Below are 21120 nucleotides of genomic sequence, written 5' to 3'. Positions count from 1 at the left end.
TGTTAGGAAATTTTTCCTAATATCCAATCTAAACCTCCCCTGGCGCAACTTGAGGCCATTTCCTCTTCTCCTATGGCCTCTTACTTGGGAGAAGAGACCAACACCCACCTCGCTACAACCTCCTTTCAGGTGGTTGTAGAGAGCAATAAGGTCTCCCCTCAGCCTCCTTTTCTCCAGGCTAAACAACCCCAGTTCCCTCAGCCGCTCCTCATCAGACTTCTGCTCTAGACCCTTCACCAGCTTTGTTGCCTTTCTTTGGACATGCTCCAGCACATGTATGAAGACAATTGTGTTACAGTAGTCCTGAAATAGGTATTACAATAGTGGATATTTCAGTGTTTTGGAAAAGGACTTTTTTGTGGTATTAACCTTTGAGAGGAGTGGAGGCAGTGAACATCCTCTGGCTGTCCTTTGCTACATGACTAACAATGACATTGCAGCTATGAGGATTTTGTTGCCATGACAGTACGATAAAGCAGTATGTGAGCATTCACACCTACTTCTTTTGAATTGGGAATCAAGTGGTTGTAACCCCAAGGAGCTTAACTGCATACAAAGGCTAAATCCTGTTAGTCAGATGCGTTATAATGGAGATGTAGATCTCCTAATCTGGAAATCGCAGAAGTGGTCTTCTGATCTAAATTTACAGGACAGGATTTACTTGTCCTGGACCTCTACCAATGTTAAACAAGTCTGATTTCTATAGAAGCTGGGGGAAGAATATCCATCGATCTCAACAGGAGTATGATGGGGCAGAGACATTCACGTATTCTGGTCTGTGTAAATCTGGATTTATCAGGAAAAGAGTAAACTGTAGCCTTCCTGTTAGCACTGTCTGGGAGAGAGCATATGGTTGTTATGCATTAGCTGTTGCATGGTAGCTCACCTGCCTCCCAGCTTTACAGTGCCACTGGGCCCAGCACTGGTCCCTTTGGAATGCGCCAGAAGACCAGGAAATCTCCAGCATTACGCTACTATTGCATTATACTAATCTGAATTCAGCAGAGTCATAGAAACATATCTGCAGAAGTATCTTCTATTTCTGAAATTAATCTAGGCCCAATGACACATCCCATTAAAAATAGGCAGGGTAGATCAGCCCTCACAGCTGCTTGGACATACCTAGCTTGGAATGCTGCTGTCACTGAGCAATTTCGATTTTCATATGTAGTCTCTTGGCGGTCTGTGCTCGTACCACTCTCATAAAATGGCACTTTGCCTGCCCTTAAGTGGCTGTTCCAGATTCAGTAGAACAAATTGCAAATGACGAGCAAGAAGAGATTCAGATGAGTGTACTACGTGACACACCAAGCACTCTCCTGCATCTCGGAAGAGAGTCCTGGGTGTGCAGTCGAATTCATGTGCCTCTTAATCTATCAGGTATGAAGTTGCATTGTATAATAGAATAGACGGTCAACTCATGAAGGAAAGAAACAAATTAATTTCTGAAGACAGCAAATTACAATTTATTGTGTAAATTAAGTCTGGGAAGACCATTAAGATTGAGGTTCACTCACTGACAAAACAGAGAGAGAATTGTGCAGCCAACTGAAAGCAAGTATTTAATATCACTCCTGTTTTCATTCAAAGTGAGGTGATATTGCTGAGAATAAAAATCTGGAATTCCTGTCAGAAGGAGTCTTTTACAGTGATCATCTCTTACTGGGGCTCAATTGATTTAACTTTCCAATCTTTATAACATATCCAGCAAACTCTTAACAAAAGGGTTTGTCTCTCAAGAAAAAAAGACCCTGGAAACAATTCCTCTAGAGGTTCCTAAATAGAAAATTTATCTTAAGAGATCATGAGATATAAATACTTTGGAACATTTTCATACTCTTAAGGAGGAATAATAATTTAAATCGTATGAGGGTTTATTTATTTATTTTGTTCTCTCTGCTTATTACAATAATACAGTACTTGAAAAGGAGTTGGAAATCTAGAGAATAATGCCCAGATACTAAATATGCTGGTACTGAATCTTTGAAAAGATTATAATATCTTAGGGTTAACAGGAAAAAAGCAGAGGCACAAACTAACTTTTCTCGGACGGAAAGAGTAGTTCAAAACTTGGGTCTGCCTGTCCAGCTCTGTTTGGTCCGTAGGCAGTGTCTGCTGTTGTCTATTATGTTATAAATTTCACTGTGTTCATACTTGATACAGCAGGGTTTTTTTAAAAAAATCAATAGACATTAGTAGTTACTGATAGAAATGTGTTACTGTCATGTGAAACTCAGGTCAGAAAAAAAAGCGGGTATGGTTTCTCTGTTTTTCAACCCTTTTAAATGGAAAGATTGTCTTATCTTAAAAACCATATTAGGCAGTGTTGCCATGATATTTTTCATTTGCCATGAAACCAAATTAAGCTACTTTTTAGATGATTATTTTCCCACCATTTTTTTTGCTGTGTGGGAATGAGTGTATGGTGTAGATGATTTTCTCAGTTGTCTCAGAGCCCTGCAGTTTTATGGGTCAGCAGTAGTCCACAGTCCACAGCTGGAAGAACCATCGTCATATTCTTAAATTGGTGCAATGGCTACATTCTTCAGAAACAACTTCATTCTCCCAGTAACTGCAGGATGAAGACAAAATATTCACGACTAATATTTTTTATGAATGTGATTGCCTCCTGAATAATGTCAGTTATGTGTGAACATGTTCTGGGGTTTTGTTTGTTTGTTTGTTTGTTTTTTCCACCTGTATAGTTACTTACAAACTAATTATGTCATTACCTACTGAATATGGCTTTTGTGGTTGGCATATGTGTGAGTTCTTTGAGTTTATGGCAGGTTTGTAGTCCACTTCCTTGATCACAAGCTTTAACTCCTGGTGGTAAATGTTTGTGGGAAAGATACAGCGATTTCACCTTCTGTCTGAAGTGAGAATCACATGTCAGGGTATCTTTCTCAGTACATTCAGTATTTAAGCATGATTCTCTTTTTGTCTTGCTTTCTTCTGATCTGTGCAGGCTACTGATGAAGAGGGAACAATCACAAGATCTCTTGTAAATAACGTCAGGTTTTTGTTAGTTCTTGATTCACTCCCCCAACTTCTTTGAACGCTTGCTAGAATCCTTGGGCTGTTAAACAGCACTAAGTTGGAGATAACTTAGTCACCTTCCTATGGTCTGTAAAGTTTCCTTCTCATCCTGGAGCACAACCATGGCCCATTTAATTTTCATACTGCGAGACGTGGCACTGTCTCTTTCTTCCCAGCACTTACTGCTTGAATGACCAGCAGCGTGTCCTCTTTCCAATGTGCAGAAGACAGAGAGCCAGCAGAGAACAACGGAGCTAACATTTTGTGTTAGATGAAGAGTGGGCAGCTTTAGCTGTGTGCTGAGGGTAGTATATAGGCTATATGTTTAGGTAACTGAAAAGGGGACTGTGTGTTTCTGAATCAGTCACTCCTGGATGGCTGCTGTGCTTGTCGCTGGAACAAGCTTGCTATTTAGCCCTTGGTATTGAGAAGACACATGAGACGTGCTTCACTTGACGAGTGGTATCATTTATATATCTGCTCTTGTTTTTCATCTCTGGGCACACTATGTGCCTGCAGTTGCAGAGTTTGCAGGTGCTGCTTTTTACATGTTAAAAGAATTAACACTTTCCTCCAATGTTTTAATGTAGTTTAATTCTGAGATGTCAAGAACTTCTTGGAAGAAATAGCGCCTTGGACTGATCTGATTCCATCTTGAGCATGAACATTTCAAGCAGCAGAAGTAAATCTATTCAGGGTTTTGTGTGCCCTTCATAAATAGTTCTGGCAGCTAATTTAGTCCTGTCTCCCATCTTTCTGATGTCGTCTTTTCCAGCATAGCCTGTATCTTCTAATTCATTCTGTGCTATGAAATCTCATTACACAAAATAAAATATGTATGAAAGAGAAATACGAGCTATGCAGGTGGGCCAGCATGCTTAAAATGAGACCTGTCCTTCCTCACTGCAGTCGTTCATGGCAAGGAGGAATGTCAGTCTGACAATTCTGAGGATGAGCAAAAAGGTTGGTCACTAAGAGTGGTCTTCAAGTTTCCTGACTGTGAAACTGTTTGAGGGGAACCTGCTCAGGGATGGGTTTTTTGTAAGTGCTTGCTGAGAAGCCAGTCACAAGCTCTTTTTCCCAAGGCATGTTGGGGTGGTCTTTCTGCTTTAAGACTGCATGTACTTCACTTGGAGGTGATGCTTAAACCTTCGAGGTGTCTTGTGCTAATACTAAGATTTCTACCTTTCAAGGGGCTTTAACCTTTCTGTTATTCAGTTATACTCCCATCACAGACCCATAGCATCATCCTCCAGTGATGATCTTTCTTCAGTGTGCATTTCATATTTCTCTGAGAGGCTGTGACTGTTGTACTTAAAAATGTTCAGAGCCCAAGTAATATTACTTAGTATTTCCTCTGGTTGAGAAACAGTATTACCCTTATTTTGGTGATGGTAAGCATGGAGGTTTTTTGATCAAGGAATGCTTAGTTTCAAAGCTGTGAGACCTACAATGAAACCTGGAAACCTTAAATTGGAGGAAGGGGTTAAAATACTTCATTATTTACTAGAAACTCTGAGACCTGTAATAGGTGCATATTGAATGTGGTAATCAGGCATGCTTTAAAGTCAGCTGCAGTCAAGCTATTATGTCAGTATTTCTCTCTCAGAAACCACAGGTAGAGAATTACTGGTCTCACGATGATAGCAAATGCCCTCAGAACATTACCCAGGCTAGCCAGTGTCGTTTCCCATTGCAACTCCTCTTCCATGGGAAACTGAGAAATAATTACTGTGTAAGTACACTGAGCTCTAAATAGCTGTTACTCTTTAGGTATACTATTTGCCAAGAGGTTTCATCTGCAAATAATAACTCTCGAGGTGGTGCATGGGAAGGATGTGACAATTTAGAAAAGCCTTTAAGAGATCGGGTCTGAAAATGTCACAGCTGGGTAGGTTTGCAGTTCACAGTAGGTTTGGAGATATAGATCATGGGACCAGATCCTCTGCTGCCATGCCTCAATGGCATTATGCTGACTTATACAAATTTGAAGACTTGACTCTTAAAAGAGCTTTTCTAAGAAGAAGAGTTCAAAATTCGAATATGTAGTCCATGGGAAATGGTGATATTTTTCTTTTTTAATTCAGACAAATGCTAGAAATACCAGCATTCCTTTCAGAACAAGAATTGTAGAAAAACAAAGCTGGAAACAGTGAGGGATTTTGTTCTGAACCAGTTCTAGATTAAACCTTTTTCTGAATATTCTGGTACTGTGAAAATGCAATTTTCTGTCAAAAATGCATTATTTTCCTGGGAAATTCCTGGCTATCTATGTCACACGTCCTGAGACTGAGGATGTGGGTATAAGGAGCACGGTGGAAGAAGGTGAATGAAAAGCCGTGTTGCCTCCCTCCGCTGTGGGCGGCCGGCGGAGGCTTCCACACCGAGACAGCTGCTGTAGGGGACCGCGGCCCCGGCAGAATGGGGTCAGTAGGTGGAGAGGCAGCCGGCTGCCAGGGGCAGGCTTTAGCGATAGCAGCTGAAAGAAGCTGCGGAAGGAGCAGTACGGAGCGAAGCCTGCCAAGTCGGGGAAGCAGGGAGTGGCCGCAGGGAGCAAGGGACAGAAAGGAGCAGTCCTCAGTCGCTTAACGCACCGTCGTTAAATCTAGAGGAAAGATTTCCTGGGTCTTCTGCCCTGCAGAAAAAGGAGGTAACGTTCCTGGAGGAGAAGGGGGTGAAGGATTAATTAATCCCCGACTTGAGAAAAATACAGTCACGTTCAATGAGATTCTACTATATTAATTTTTCCCCACTCTGTCACTTCCTCCATGTAATCTTTTTATCCTGAATGAATCTGTTTCTTCCCAATATAAGCAATGGGATGGAAACATGGCATCTATTTTCTCTCCCAGTGCCTTTGACTTCGAATTTGGAGAACAGTGGAAGGAACTTGAACCAGGAACTAGGTAACTCTTCCTTCATGGGCAGCCGTGCCTGCGTTTGTACTGCATACCTCCAAAGGAGTGTTTGGTTCGTTCTGTGCCTCAGGAGGTTAACCCTGATTCGCCTCAGCTCTGTAGTGAGACAATTCTCTAGGGTCTGTCTGAAACACCTACACAGCCACTTCCCTGAAGCCTTTGGAAATCCCTGAAGTAGTCAGAGTTTTGCTAGCAATCCAGCAATTTGAGATCCGCCTCTGCCGAGGTGATCTATTCTGCAGGAGAGAGGAGCCAAGAGGATTTGGCTTCAGACTTGGGTAGCCTCCAACCCCCTTCTGATGCGGGGGGGCAGATCTTCAAAGGAAGCCCAGCCACTGCTGTGAATCTGGACTCTTGCAGTGGTTCATCACTTTCAGTCTGGGAGTGTAGATGGAGTTAAAATAATTCCCTGTTCTAACGGTTCACCTATCTCATTTTTTACCACTATGCCCTCTGGGAAGCGTAACTATGGTTTTGAGAACCATACTTTGTTCTCAAAAGCTTAGAAAGAGGCTTAATGTTGTGACAGACAAGAAGTTGGCTGAGAAAACAATGAAGTGTCAGCAAGAACTGTTTAGAGAGTAGGAATGTGGGATTTAACAACAGTACACAGTAAAAACAAACTAGTTCCAAAGTACAAATGCTGATCTTGCATATCTGAGGTAAACTGAGAAGGTTTCCATGTTTCCCAGATTTTTCTGACACTTGAAGTGGACCAGATGGTCATTTGGTGGGAATTAGTTTAGTGCCCTGAAAGTTAAGCTGCTGGCTCACACCAGCTGATATGTGGCCCTTTATGTGTGTAAACCACATGATGTGTATTTCTCTTTATTGCTTTAAGTTTTCTAAACTACATCTCTCTAGATCATTCTTTGGAAAGCTGAAAGAAATTCAGGCGCTCTCTTATTTCATTGTACTAGGCCTTACTTGGTTTAAGGCTATGGCAAAGACAATTTTTCCACTCCGTTATGTGTGAGTCCCTTCTGACACCGAGAACATTATATTGTCTTCACAAAGGATTGATGCTGTTTATTGGACATAAAACTAAAGGGGGCACTAAAAACAATGATAATAATACAGTATTTGCAGACAAATAGCTTTTCTGACACAAAACAACAAAATGAGTTATTGCCGTAAGTGTCAATTAATGCTTTTAAAATGCTTTAATTGCACAGTATCTATTTCAGAATATTGAAATGCAGGGGTAATTTGGGCTAAAAGAAGATATGATTCACAGTCAAGATGTAAGCTGTGACTTGACAAGAGGTTTAATAGCTGCCTCAGGCAGATCAGAATGTGTGATAATGAGAATCTAGCAGAAAAACACATTGTGGAATTGAACTTCAGAGTTTGCCAGGGTAAGTGGTGAAGGTGACTATCTAGTAATGCTCCTTCTACGAGGCAAAGAGGCAGAAGTGGTCACCCTTGACAGAAGTGACTGCTGCAAGCTTCAAGCTAGTTACAAAGTACTCATTTTTGAAGGCAATACAGGCATTTATTTACAGTCACATTCATATATATGTACATACATCCATATATAAATATAAAATCTATTTTTGTGGAGTACAGTTCAGTGAAATGCATTTCAGCATGACAGAGAAGTAGGTTCATGATAAAGCCTTCACCAATTTACTGCGCTCCGTTGTCTGCTCATGTCCCCTGCCAAGTCCTTTCTGGGAAGCTGTGAAAAGAAAATTATTTGCTGGCTTAGGGTTGGACTTGACTCTGTTCCCTTCATTGCTACTGTACTCTTCTCTGCAGGGGATCATTTTACATTTTCTTAATTGCAGAGACAGCTCATGGTATTGGCAGTGGTTGTACTGAGAAATGGATTTTAATGAAGTGCTGGTCTCTTACTCCACTGGAACTTCAGCATTCACAAGCTGAATGATAGCGTCCTGTCAAGATAATGCTGACAACTTTGTCACCAAGAGGACAGATTTATTTGGCACTGTGCATTTTATAGCAAGATTGTGCTTTAAAAATGTCCTGCCATGTTGCTTTATGTTTACCTGTATTTTTCTGTTTGAGAATATTGTTACTTGGAAGTAAAATGAAAAGGAAGTTACTGGCTGGACTCTAAGGTGAGATTCCTTTCAGCTAACTTTAGATTTTTATGCTGCAGATGTTTGCAGCCAGGGTAGGTACCCAAGTTTCCCTTTAGAGTCAGGAGAAAGAAATGGGCAGTTGGGGGGCCCATCTAGACATCTAATTTGAGCTGAGGTGGATCCCACTCTAGCTTCTTTGGCTAGATAGCATACTGTAGCTGGCTCTGCAAACAGTATTCCTACAGGTACGCTGATAAAGGCCTCCTGCACTCCCACTGTTCATAGGCTGCCCCATCAGAAGACTGGTTGTATCCCTGCTGCATAACACCTTTGCCTTGAGAAAGTCTCCAAAATAGATAATTTTCCAGGACTTGTGAGCCCTACTTGGAACAAATGGGGGAAAACATTGCAGATGATCTCTCAAAGTGGGAGATCAATCCCATATTTTTGAAGGTTTTATCTACTAGAAGGTTCAAAGTCCTACATCTCTTAGTGGCTACCTAAGGAGTGATGCATACATGACTGTACTTTCAGTTCATGCTTGTTCCTGCCCTCTCTCCAATGGCTTTTCAACCCAGTTGTGAATTTCAGCCACATTAAGAGGCAGTAATGTCTCAAAGACATTGTATTCCTAAAAGGTCGTTTGGAGTTTTTTAAACTGGTGTTTGAATAGAGAAGGAAGAGCCAAGTGGGTGTTGCCATAAAAGAAAGGCAGCAGCATCAGCTGGGCAGGTACCTGCTCTGTTTGACTCGCCGCTGGCTGTCGTGGTTTAGCCCCAGCCAGCAACTAATCCCCACACAGCCGCTTGCTCACTCCCCCCAGTGGGATGGGGGAGAGAATCGGAAGAGTAAAAGTAAGAAAACTCGTGGGTTGAGCTAAAGACAGTTTAATAGGTAAAGCAAAAGCCGCGCACACAAGCACAGCAAAACAAGGAATTCATTCACTCCTTCCCATGGGCAGGCAGGTGTTCAGCCATCTCCAGGAAAGCAGGGCTCCATCACATGTAACGGTGACTTGGAAAGACAAACTCCATCACTCCGAACATCCCCTCGTTCCTTCTTCTTCCCCAGCTTTATATACTGAGCATGACCCCATATGGTATGGAATAGCCCTTTGGCCAGTTGGGGTCAGCTGTCCCAGCTGTGCCCCCTCCCAGCTTCTTGTGCCCCTGGCAGAGCATGGGAAGCAGAAAAGTCCTTGATTTAGTATAAGCACTACTTAGCAACAACTAAAACATCCCTGTATTATCAACACTGTTTGCAGCACAAATCCAAACCATAGCCCCATACTAGCTACTGTGAAGAAAGTTAACTCTATCCCAGCCAAAACCAGCACGCTGACTGAACTGGGATGCACACGCTGGCTGCCCTACCAGCACCAACGGGCTCTGAGGAAGCCACTGCACCCTGCTGCCTCTCTCTAACTGGTACCTAGGGGATGTGAAAGAAAGCAAGGATTTTGGGAACGTGAGAGCAGGAACTGGGGCTGCTGAGGCAGAAAGGTGATAGGGAATACCTGGGTCTATGGTGAAATGATGGGGGGATAAAAATCCTTAGGAATCCAGGCTAAGACTGCCTGTTCATCACATGTTATTCCTAATCGCTCATAATGTTGTAAATACCATTAACTTCTAAAGTCGAAGAAGGGCCAGGAGAATTTGAGAGAGTAAGATGGACACACTGTTCAGAAACTAGAGCAAACAATTGAATTGCCTTCACCTGCAGCATCCTTTTCTGCAACCCCCAGTTTCCTACTGTGAAATCCTCTTAGCATCCTTCTGAAACACTTACAAGTCTAAAGGAAATTGCACTCTGTCTGCAGTTCTGTTTAGCTAACAGAAAAGAGGTCATCTCTGCTGCCTGGGTATTGTCCAAATGCTATACTTAATAAGTCTACTTAAACATCTTGATGAGATAAAAAGGTATAGAAAGGCTGTTCCTCCAAGGAATTTATCACAGGAGCTATGGAAAGGTCAACAGTGGAAATTCTGTGAAACGCACAACACAAATTCTGTGTGGAAGGGGATCAGCATCCAGGCCGAAATGTCCATAGGAAAGGGAGAAGAACTGTGTCCCCCCACTTGTCAGGCTGCTTATAACCAACCTGAACAACTGCTTAAAATCAGTATGTGCCTGTCAATACCATGGCTAGTAACTTAAACCTCCTCAGTCTTTGAGTTAGTCTTGGGTGGGTATTCAGAGCATCTTGCGGGCATTAGTCCCTGAAATGCTCCCTTCATTCCCTGCGCTGCTCTGCTCAGTCCTTACTGTCTGGCCTGTCCTATTGACTGACTTCTTGTCCCTTCTGCTTGAGTCTCCATGATTCAGGTGTACCTCATTTTCCTTCTTTATGTCTGAAAGGAACTAATCCAGTTTCCTTTTCTAGCTCTGTGTCTTTTGTTATTCAGAAATCACTACGCTGGGGTAAGAAACAGCTCCACAAGAGGTTACCCACTGTTATACCTGTATATAAATTCATCTTCCCATGACTACAAAGGCTTTTGTGATGTACATTTTCTGTTTGATCTGTTGTTTTCTCATTGTATTTTAAGGATTTTTAGTGCCCTGTTTTTACGACTGGTTGTTAGGTAAGGAGGTAGTGTCTGCCTGTTAGAAGCTACAGTCCCAGTCCCACAAGTACTGCTGTGCAATCTGATTGATTGATAGGGCTTTACCCACTAGTCTTTTCAGGTGTCCTTTTGGCAATTTCAGTACTGTTTTCCAGGAAGGCTTTAGGCTGTGGCTTACAATATTTTGAAAAGCATTTGAAATTATCATAATCATGTGGTAGTGTATTATTTATCATTAGCATGGCTGGTATGTGGAGGCCAATAGACAAGTATGAGATTGTGTCTTGCATTGTCACAGTGCTATTTCTAAGTAGTGGGAATAATAACCCAGATACGGTATATATATAGTTAGCATAAATAAGTTCACTTCACGCTATATTGAACACTACACATAAAACATGAGACTTTTCTTTACAATTTTAATGGTAACGATATTTTTTGTTATTTTATTTCTGTCCTTTGTCTGCTTGCTCAGAATTAAACATTTTGTTTGCCATTTCTAGACCTTTATTTTATCCATCATTCTTTTTATCTCTGCATTTGCTTTCTGGCTTCATGGACTCTTTTCTTTTACTTTTTAATGAGCCTGGGTATTTGACCTGTTTTCCATCTTAGAACAGATGCAGTAGTCCATTCCATAAAAATGAATTTTCAAGATGTTATAGCCCTTTTGCATGGTGCTCTTGAACACCCACCATGGCAGCCATTCTGGCTGTGCCCAGCATGTCTGTGCTCAGCAGTACCAGGTTTTCTCTTTGAGATCTCCAATTAGCTCAAAAGCCAGTATCAAGTTGATACAAACCTTTACTTAACAGGGGTTCCAGTATTCAGGGTGATGCTGCTCACATTGTTCCCTTTTGAAAAATTCTTTTTCACTGTATAGACTGTGAATGTCTTGTTGTTTCTTTATAGGTACATTAAATCCTGCTCTGCAAGCTTTTACAAAATGTTTTTCCCTGCAAACATAACAGTTCTGGCCAAAGTCTGGATGCTTAAAACACACACATCTCGCATGATCTTTCAGATTGCTGCAGGTGTACATTGACTCTGACTATGATTTTCATTCTTTGGCCTGTAGAAATCCCAGAATTGCTTAATTTTCCTCTGTTCTTCAGTGACTTAGGGTTTGGTTACCCTCTGTACTGTAGTACTGTCTTCTGTTCCTTCTAACTCCTGCAATTGGATCTGGTTCTGTTTTGCTAATGCTAAATAATCTCTGCTTTTTCACAGGTTAAATCAGGACTGTTGATTAGATTTTTTCCCTTAATTTTGGTATCTGATCCCCATTACAACTTGTTCTGACACCGTGATTAAAATAACAGTATATGATGTATTTTGAGTTAAGTAACAGATCTGCTATACATGGCTCAGAAGTTTTTCCCTTCTGACTGGTTTCTCTTTTAAAGCTGATACCCTTCAAGGGTACTTTCTTTCCCCTAGATGTGATATACCCCTTCAGTATCTTTCGTGCTGCCTGACCATTGGCTCAGACTTCGACACTTCAACACTTACCTACGCAAACCTGAATAAATGAAAATCTAGTGCCTGTCTCCTAGCAATATTTAAAAAAATACCCACCTCAGGGCCATCTTTCTTTCCTGTTGCCTTCCCAGAAAACGTAATGGTCACTTGAGCTTTTTCCCCTTGTCTGATACATTTCTGGAAAATGTCACCTTTCTTGCAGTTTTTAACTGCCTCTCCATGAAACACTTTATTCACTATTTATTTCTTTTTCTAAAATGGTCTCTCTATTTTTGAATCTACTGTTGTTTATTCTCTCACTCCTTGCATCAAGGAGTATTCTTTGGTTTGGGAGATTTTGGAGAATTCAGAGTTACAGCTTTTAAGCACGGTGAGTCATTATTACAACAAAAGGTAAAAATAAAGACAATGTGAAGAACTAGTACACAAGGGAGGGAGAGGAATCCATGTAGCCCACTCTCAGCTTGCCTGCACATCAGCTAACTCTGACAGGATCGCTCCAAGCCAGCACATTTCAGTCTCTGTCATGGGCCCTCGTCCTCATGTGCATGGCATGCACAGTTTATAATCACCTGCACTCTAGGAAAAATACTCACTTAATCAGGTAAGTCAGAAATATGTTAAAGAAATATTCTGGACACTGAAGAACAGTAATATAGCCCTCTGTACTAGAAAAGGTGTAGATAATTATTTCAGCTATTGACAGAAGAAGTAATACGATAGTCGTAAAATATGAAACCTTTCTCAGAAGGTGATATTCAGTTGTTTGTAAAAATACTAGTTGGAAGAAAAAAAAAGCAGTAAGATTGAGTTGTAAGGTGGCTGTGAAGAGGATCCGTGCTTCTGGAGGTTGATGCTTCTTAAATTCCGGGGGGGGGGGGGTGAATATGTGTGTGCAAGACAGAGTTAAGCCCTGCGACTCACATGAACTCAAGAAAAATTGCACTGCTACCCTAATAGCTGCTCCCAAAATGTGCACTTCTGCATTTGCAGGATGAACCTGACTAGTGACTAGTGTGTTGTTAGCAGCAATAAATAACTATTGGAAAGGTGGTTATTGAAAGCCTTGAGACAAGAGAGATGAAAGAGACAAATGGTTATTGTCCCAGTAAAGAATCACAGCTGTTTTGAAAGGTGTACCACGTTGAGCAGGAGGGATGGGGACCTACCAAAAGCTCTGCAGGCATACCTGGCAGCAGGAGATGAAGCAATTGAATGATGTGAAAGGCAGCCTCCATAGGGGAAGTATGGAGGATAACGCGTCTGGGAGGAGGGGTGCTTTGCTTTTTTGCTTTTTTCTTTTTCCAATAGCTGACAACAATAGCAGCAGCAGGAGGTACCTGAGAGTGAATGAGAATGGGGGAGCTGGGATTATCAGGAAATGACAGTAAATGAGAAAAGTGACTTGAAAAGGCTCTGGGCCCCGAGTGGCTCTAAGAATAGTGAATTGGGACAACAAAAGCAAGAGTGCACTTTGAAAGAAAACACAAACATGCTCTTCCACCTGGCTGCATCTGAACCCTTTCTCAACTGATAGATCAATGCACAAAGCAAAGATGTGTTGCATCTTTCATGTGGCTGTGCTGTTCTATAATAAAACCTGAACAAACAGGTTTTGTTTACCAGCCTTCTAGTGAAGCCACATTTTTCAATCAGGAATCTTCTCATGTCCCGTTCTCCAGCCTACTGAAGCAGAGTGTTAGATCTTTCCTTGACATTGACAAAGCTGCACCAATTTCCATTGGAGACTCTCTAGCTGCTCGCTTCAGAAGCAAACTTTGTCATGGAAAAAATGTTTAGTTTTTGAGTACGAGGAATAAAAATTTTTTTCATCAAGCCAAGAGTTCAGTGAAAACCAGGCGCCACAATTCTATGAAGTTGGCAACAACTTTTGGTGATGTCTGAATGGACAGATTTTGCAGACAGACCTGGATTTGGGTCATAGGCTTCAGGCAAATAGCCCTCTCTCCCCTTGGATAAACAGCTTCACAATTGTACTTTCCTACTTGTTTAGTTGGTTGGGTTTTAAAACTGAGTTTTGTCAAGGGAAATAAGAATATGTTAGGTGCCTTGTAAAGCACCTAAGAAACAACTTGCTTAGTCAAGGATGGGTTCTTGCCTTGTTTTCTGCCACTGGCAATCTCAGAAAAAGCTTGGGTCAAAGTACTGTAGGTCAGGGACTTTTGTTCTGACTCAATGCGCATAATTTTAAAATGCTCCTGTTTAGCGAATTGCTTATTTTTGTCTTCATTTAGCACTTCCTTAACTGGAGACTATTTTGAGGGGCAGAAGCAGCAAAGAAATTGGCAGCAGCATGGAGATCTGACCTGACAGCAAAACTCCCTTCTCATTGTAGTGACCACAACTTGCTCACATCTGAAAACCTTGCCCTCATTCATGAAAAATATAAACCCCTTAATTAAGACCTCCTATCACTGATAGCCCCTCTCTGTGCAGACCCAGGTCAAGACATGAATACTCTTTTTGATACATCCCTCCTCTCTCTGAATATAACATCACGGAAAATGAAATATGACAGTCAAATCTGCCAGTGACCGTGAGGTGAATAACAAGTCTTCCCTCTGCTCCCAGTACGTTCAGCGTTCATAGCACTGAACTTTGGCAGAGCTGCTGGGTTTGCTCATTTCCTTTACCCTGAGCCAACATTCCCAGTAGTGTCAGGACAATTTTAGAAGCAAGATGCATTCAACTGAACTTCATCTATGAAGAGATGAACAGGTGCTTATAGCTGAGTTTTCAAGTCCATATATTACCTTGATGGCTTTTTTTTCTGTCTGAAATAGAGCAATTTTTGAATATGGGCTTTTGGCCGATCCCCAGATTTCAGGAAGCTGTCTGCTCCTGAACCTGTTCATTCTGGGAAAAATGAAAATGCAGAGAAGATAGAAACACATTTGCAGTACTTGGAGTAACTGAAATAGGTGAAATAATTGTTGAGCAATATCCAGAATGCCTTCTGCCATAATAATGCCCTCTCTCAAGCCTGCTAACTCAATGGATTTTAACTTCTCTGTGCTTTGCTACATTGCATGATTTCAAATTATATCTCAGGAAGGAATAGGACTGAGTGCATCCACCAGTGTAAAGAAATGATAAGGAAAGGCTGTGGGGAATCATGAAGGAAGGAGCTGGAGGTTGTGTGGGGGTATATGAGGAGGAATTCGTGGACACCCTGACATACAATCTGTGAGTTTAGTCTACAGATTTTGAAGTTTACAGCCTGCAAGGCTGAAGATGTGTCAGCTGACATGCTCCAACTGAATCGGAAGCAGCAGAGACCCCATATTGCTGACCAGATCAGCAGAGGCATAAATCAGCATGAGTCTGGCCAGAGTGTCTGAATGGACACCCACACCGGCAAGTAGTGCCCTGCAACAGGAGTAGATCTGTGGAGTGAAACAGTTGGCACTGAGGATCCAATGTCCACACTATTCGGGGCAGGGGGGTGGAGGGGGATGGAGGAGGTTACTAATGCCATGAGTGGCTGGAGCACATTAGGTACAGTCCAGAAGCATGTCTTCTGGTTTAATTTAATCTGAAAGGAATCCAGCTTGTGCCCCTGAGACCACTCCAAAAAGCAAACAAAAATAGGGTTGATAGGGTGACTGACTTCAAAAACATATTCTCTGAGAGTCAAATGCTAGTAAAATGCTAGTAAAATGCTAGCACCCTCTCTCAACTTCTCTAACAATATATAACAATACAGCTGAGTGGAAATCATTCCTATGGGCAGGAAAAAGTTTGGTAACAGGTGAATTAGTACTCATAGGAAACAAAGCACTACTTGTTCCAGAGTTCTATATTTAGGATGTTGAAGACTTTCTCATGCAGCTTTTAACAATTTGTAAAATACCACAGACCCACAACTCTGGAAAACACGGATGGCCTGTGCCTGCGTCTCTGGTGCCCGGCACCGCAGATCTCTGATGCCCCTACCGGGTCCTGGGGTGATACTGCACAACCAGTAACATAAACCCGTTGCTATTTCCTCTGATCATTAATCACTCAGGATTTCATCGCTACTTAACTGAGATACCTAAGGCACCCTTATAAAGACTATAAGGTTTCTTGTACTTGGAGCCCTTCTCCCTTTCCAAGGCACTTGCATTTTCTTTTTCTAGGAATAGCCTTGGTGATAAAATGAGTCACCTAACCCTCTGCCAACAGCGAACACGATGACTGACACTTATACGGCACCTTTCATGCTAAGAACGTTTAAACCTATGTGTGGAATCCTGCCCTGGCTGCTGGCTGTGCTGTCAGTATGATGCCAGAGCCTTTCTACCCGCACAGACCAGCGGGTCTCAGTGTGCGGGTTCAACGTCCTTCGTCCTTTGAAAAAGATCTCTGTGTGTGGCTATCTGACCTGGCTGGCATACATAAGTACTAGGTAGAGAGTTATGGTGCTCATATGCCATGCTGCGGGGAACAGCAATGGAAGGGACTGTGCAAGTCCTTGGGCGAGGGTCCTGCAGCCACGTCACAGGCGCCTCTCCTCATCCCTCCCAACAGCAATGTGCCCCAGCTCCATCCTCTAGCGCACCAGTGCTCTCCTGGGTACTGCGGAGACCTAGGCAGTTGAATACGAAAAGGTAAGTGACACGAGCTTTATGTTTATACTGTTCCTACTGGCTTAACATAAGCAAGACTTGACTGTGCGTCTTGGAAGCAGGAATTAGCTTCTCAGGAATGTGGTGCCTAGCACCACTAACATGCATCTAGCCAAGCGTAGCAACACTAGAAATAATCAGACAAAGGAAAGAGATGGGAGTCAATGATGATGTTGAGTCAATTATTTATATTATATATTATAGTCTCCATTATTTTCTAACACCACCTTTGGGATATTTACTTATCTGAGTTGTCCAAGAGGACCTTTGCTTTATTTCTCACTTACATTCCCCACTAATGTATATCCTAATTGCACAGAGGAGCTGGGTGGAAAAATGTTCCCAGCTCAGTTTTCAGAATCACCTTCTGTAGCCATTGCTGAATTTATTTGTGATTTTTCTCACCCAGCTACTAACTAGTCCCAGCTCAGTAAGATGTGATATGATGATGTTACAGAAATTGTTACTGTAGCACTGCAAAGTTCCTGAAAAATAAAGATGGCATTTTAGATCAAATCAGAAATAAGTTAGAATGTGAGTGTGAATGTCCTTCCTGAATTTGTCAGTCTGATCATGTACTGATTGAGTGTCCCTAATGCTATAATTACGAAAAGCGAGTTCAGGGGGCAAAAGAACAGGCTCTACAAGAGCCTACAGGTTGCTCCATTATGTCAAAAAGAAACATGATTCTTAGTAAGCATAAATGTCACTCTTCCTACCCCTTTGTGCAAACAGCCAGGACTGATGCCATGGCTGCTGGCAAGGAGAGCTCTGAATCAAAGGGGGAGACTTGAATATTTAAGTGTAAAGTACAGTTCAAAAGCAGAAGTGCTTATATGCAATTGAAATAAAAGGTCTGAGCTCTATACTTCAGTCATGGACCATTAATTAATATCTCAGTGCCACTCTAAATTACCGGCATGCTGCAAAAGGAGAATGATATATTCTTTTTGGCAGTTCAGCAGCCATTTAAAGAAGAAAAAGCCACTAGCAATTTTTAGATGACAGACTGAAGATTGGGATTATTTAATGATAATAGGGAAGCCAAGACTGATGTGCAGATGTCAGAGAGAAGACTAAGTATTTAATATTAATATTAGTAGTTTACGGAATACTCTTCATGGACAGAGTCGCAACACAAAACCATCTGAGGAGCAAATGGCTGAGCTGTTCCTTCAGCCAGCCTGCCAAACACATCTTCAGCTTCTATACCACAAAGTACCTGATTCAGAGAAACCTGTAAACTGTGTAGAAAAGGAATTAGAAAAGTAAACTTGAACTTCATTTTTTCTTTTATGAAACTTGAACTTCTGCAGGACAGATACATAAGTTCTTAAATGAAAATGTCATAAGTATCAAATGAAAATATCGTTTACTTACAAAGGAAGTCGGTATTTCTGTAGTCAGAAGCAAGCAAGAGGGACAAGAGGGAGACTGAAGAGGACAGTGTCATTCAGTGTCGATGGGAGCCCTGGTCTTTCGAGTGCCTGTGCACATCTGCCCAGCGACATCAGTAGTTTCTGTTTAAAGTCAAGCACTGGTACACTGAACCTGACTCAAAGATAACCACAGCTTGTTTCATAAAACTGAAAAATTAATCAGTGTGAAATGTATTGGAAAACAGTACGGTTATTCATGTGCCTCAGCAGTCTCCTTATTAGGTAAAACAAGCTTTTGATTGTGCTCCCAGGGCATACAATACCTCAATATGCTGCAACATAAGCTGTTTTAAAATGAGCCTGCATGACTTGCATACCTCAATGACCACTTCTGTGACAAACGCAAATTAATATTTTGAATCCAAGGTCAAAGTCTAATCATCGAAATGACAACGGCTCAGTCAGTGACTAGCTTCTTTAGAAGTATGCCTCACCGTACATTGCTAGCTTGTTCTGGGCTGACTTGCAGAGGGCAGGGACCACTGGCTGCCCTTGTGGTGAGTTCCCTAGAAAGTTACAGTGCAAATTCTTCCCAGCAGATGAAAAAGAAACCAGCATGTGATCAAAATCTTCCTATGGAAAAGGAAAGCACCACACATTAAAATAGAAAGATTAGAAGCTCATAAAACAAAAGGATGGCTTAGGGTTCCAGATATATCATGTTGCAAATGGTCTTTCACAGTTGGCTCTGCTCCTTGGAACCACTGAATCATTTCCTACTTGGACACGTTTGGAAATGTCAGCTTTTTCCAATTCAATTCTATCTGGTTGCATCAACTGAAAATTCAGAGTGGCTCAGTGACAAAGTGTGGTAAAGATAGTGTCGTGGTTTAGCCCCAGCCAGCAACTAAGCACCACGCAGCCGCTCACTCACTCCCCCCTGGTGGGATGGGGGAGAGAATCGGAAGAGCAAAAGTAAGAAAACTCGAGGGTTGAGATAAAGACAGTTTAATAGGGAAAGCAAAAGCCGCGCCTAAGCAAAGCAAAGCAAGGAATTCCTTCACTCCTTCCCATGGGCAGGCAGGTGTTCAGCCATCTCCAGGAAAGCAGGGCTCCATCACGCGTAATGGTTACTTGGGAAGACAAACGCCATCACTCCAAATGTCCCCCCCTTCCTTCTTCTTCCCCAGCTTTATATACTGAGCATGATGTCATGTGGTATGGAATAGCCCTTTGGTCAGTTTGGATCAACTGTCCTGGCTGTGTCCCCTCCCAGCTTCTTGTGCACCTGGCAGAGCATGGGAAGCTGAAAAGTCCTTGCCTAGTGCAGCAACAACTAAAACATCTCTGTATTATCAACACTGTTTTCAGCACAAATCCAAAACATAGCCCCATACCAGCCACTGTAAAGAAAATTAACTCAATCTCAGCTGAAACCAGGACAGATAGTTGCATAGGAGAGTATCAATGAATTCATTATCCTAGCAGAATTAACCTCGTTTAAATAGCACTACCCCCCACCCAGAACAATGCTAGAATAAAAATTAAAGACAGGTCCTATTGCAGGAAGAAAGTGTCTCTTTTTAAATCTAGATTACTTTTCAGCAAGTGATCCAGGCTTGGGTAACCTTTTAAACCTTGAGAAGTTGTTTTAATGGGAGGGGACATATTAAGACTTGTGATCTCCAGTTCCAAAGTACTTATTGAAGTTGGCATCTGAGCCACTTCCTTGGGCTCTCATGATTAAAGCCTGCAGCCTTTTTATATTAATTTCAAATTATACTGAGATATTCTTTAGATAGTATTCTATTATTAAGTAGATAAAACAAATCTGTAATGTGAGTTAAATTAAAGTCTTAATGAGGAAAAAGTCATTACATATAGCACAAAAGCTGCAATCATACCTAGACATAGAGATGTTTTATTAGGCATTAAGAGCCAGATTCCAAGGCACGTGATGGAGATTGATGGTGGAAACTCTCCTAAACTTAATGAAACAGAAAATTCATCTTTCCTCTGATATTAGTGTAAGAGGCAGAGGCTGTCACAGGAAGAATCTGGCAGAGTTACTCATGAACCTGAATGCATGGGACAAAGCTGAGGAGCAGCACCTGTGTATACAAGGATGTTTCATCACAGGAGCTGGGGCTCTTTTGCTGTCTTCCCTTGGAGGGAACATGGAGGGAACATGCTGTCAACATGGAGTTGACAATGGTTGGGCACCTTATGATGACCTATGAAGTAGAAGATTTTTTCTATCTTTGGAAATTATGGAAATAACTGGATGCAGGAGATCAGGATGCTCTGTGCCTCTACCCTTGAGGAATGGGGTGGTAAGACAAGAAATTATACTGACTTAACCATATGTCCAGAAGGATTCATTTTGACTCTGTAATCTTGGTATCAGCTGCCAGCTCAAAGGAGATGAGTGTGATGGTGATGTTTCAAGGCATATCGTTGAACTGGCAGCTCCTGTTTACTTTCTATCCCTGATCTGAAAAATGACGAGGCCCCTGATTTTACACGTCTCCAGCCTGACTGCAGACTAGTGCTAGGAGAAAGAATTAAAAGGGATGGTGAGACTACTTTACATACACCCTTATATCTGGTCTAAATGCAGGAGATTTCCTGGCCCAAGATGTGATCTGATGGTGTGAGTTCCTTCAGCTCATAAATCCAGGATGATGTTAAGACAACACCAGATAGTGCATACCACAGCAAAAACCCCGTGCAAGCTGGCAGAGCCACTGCGGCCAGCAGCACCTGCACAGGCATCAGCTCTGCAGAGCCTCAGCTCTTAACTTACACGTCCACACTATGTTGGCCATATACAAAATGTGATACGCTTGATGATTTTGCAGCGCAGACAATTAATTTTTAAAACCTTGTCAGTACCCCTGTGGTTTGTGCACTCCCTGGGGCAGCGCTGCATGCCCGTTCACACCAGGCAAACCCTCCGTGGTGCTCCCTTGCCACCCCCAGCAGCTGGTGGATGGACTTCCCACGTGGGCAAGCGGCCAGCCTGCCACCTCCTGCCTCCCTCCCCTTTCCCA

Source organism: Ciconia boyciana, chromosome 2 (assembly GCF_034638445.1).
Source record: "Ciconia boyciana chromosome 2, ASM3463844v1, whole genome shotgun sequence".
Classification (NCBI taxonomy): domain Eukaryota; kingdom Metazoa; phylum Chordata; class Aves; order Ciconiiformes; family Ciconiidae; genus Ciconia; species Ciconia boyciana.
This window is presented reverse-complemented; position numbering follows the sequence as displayed.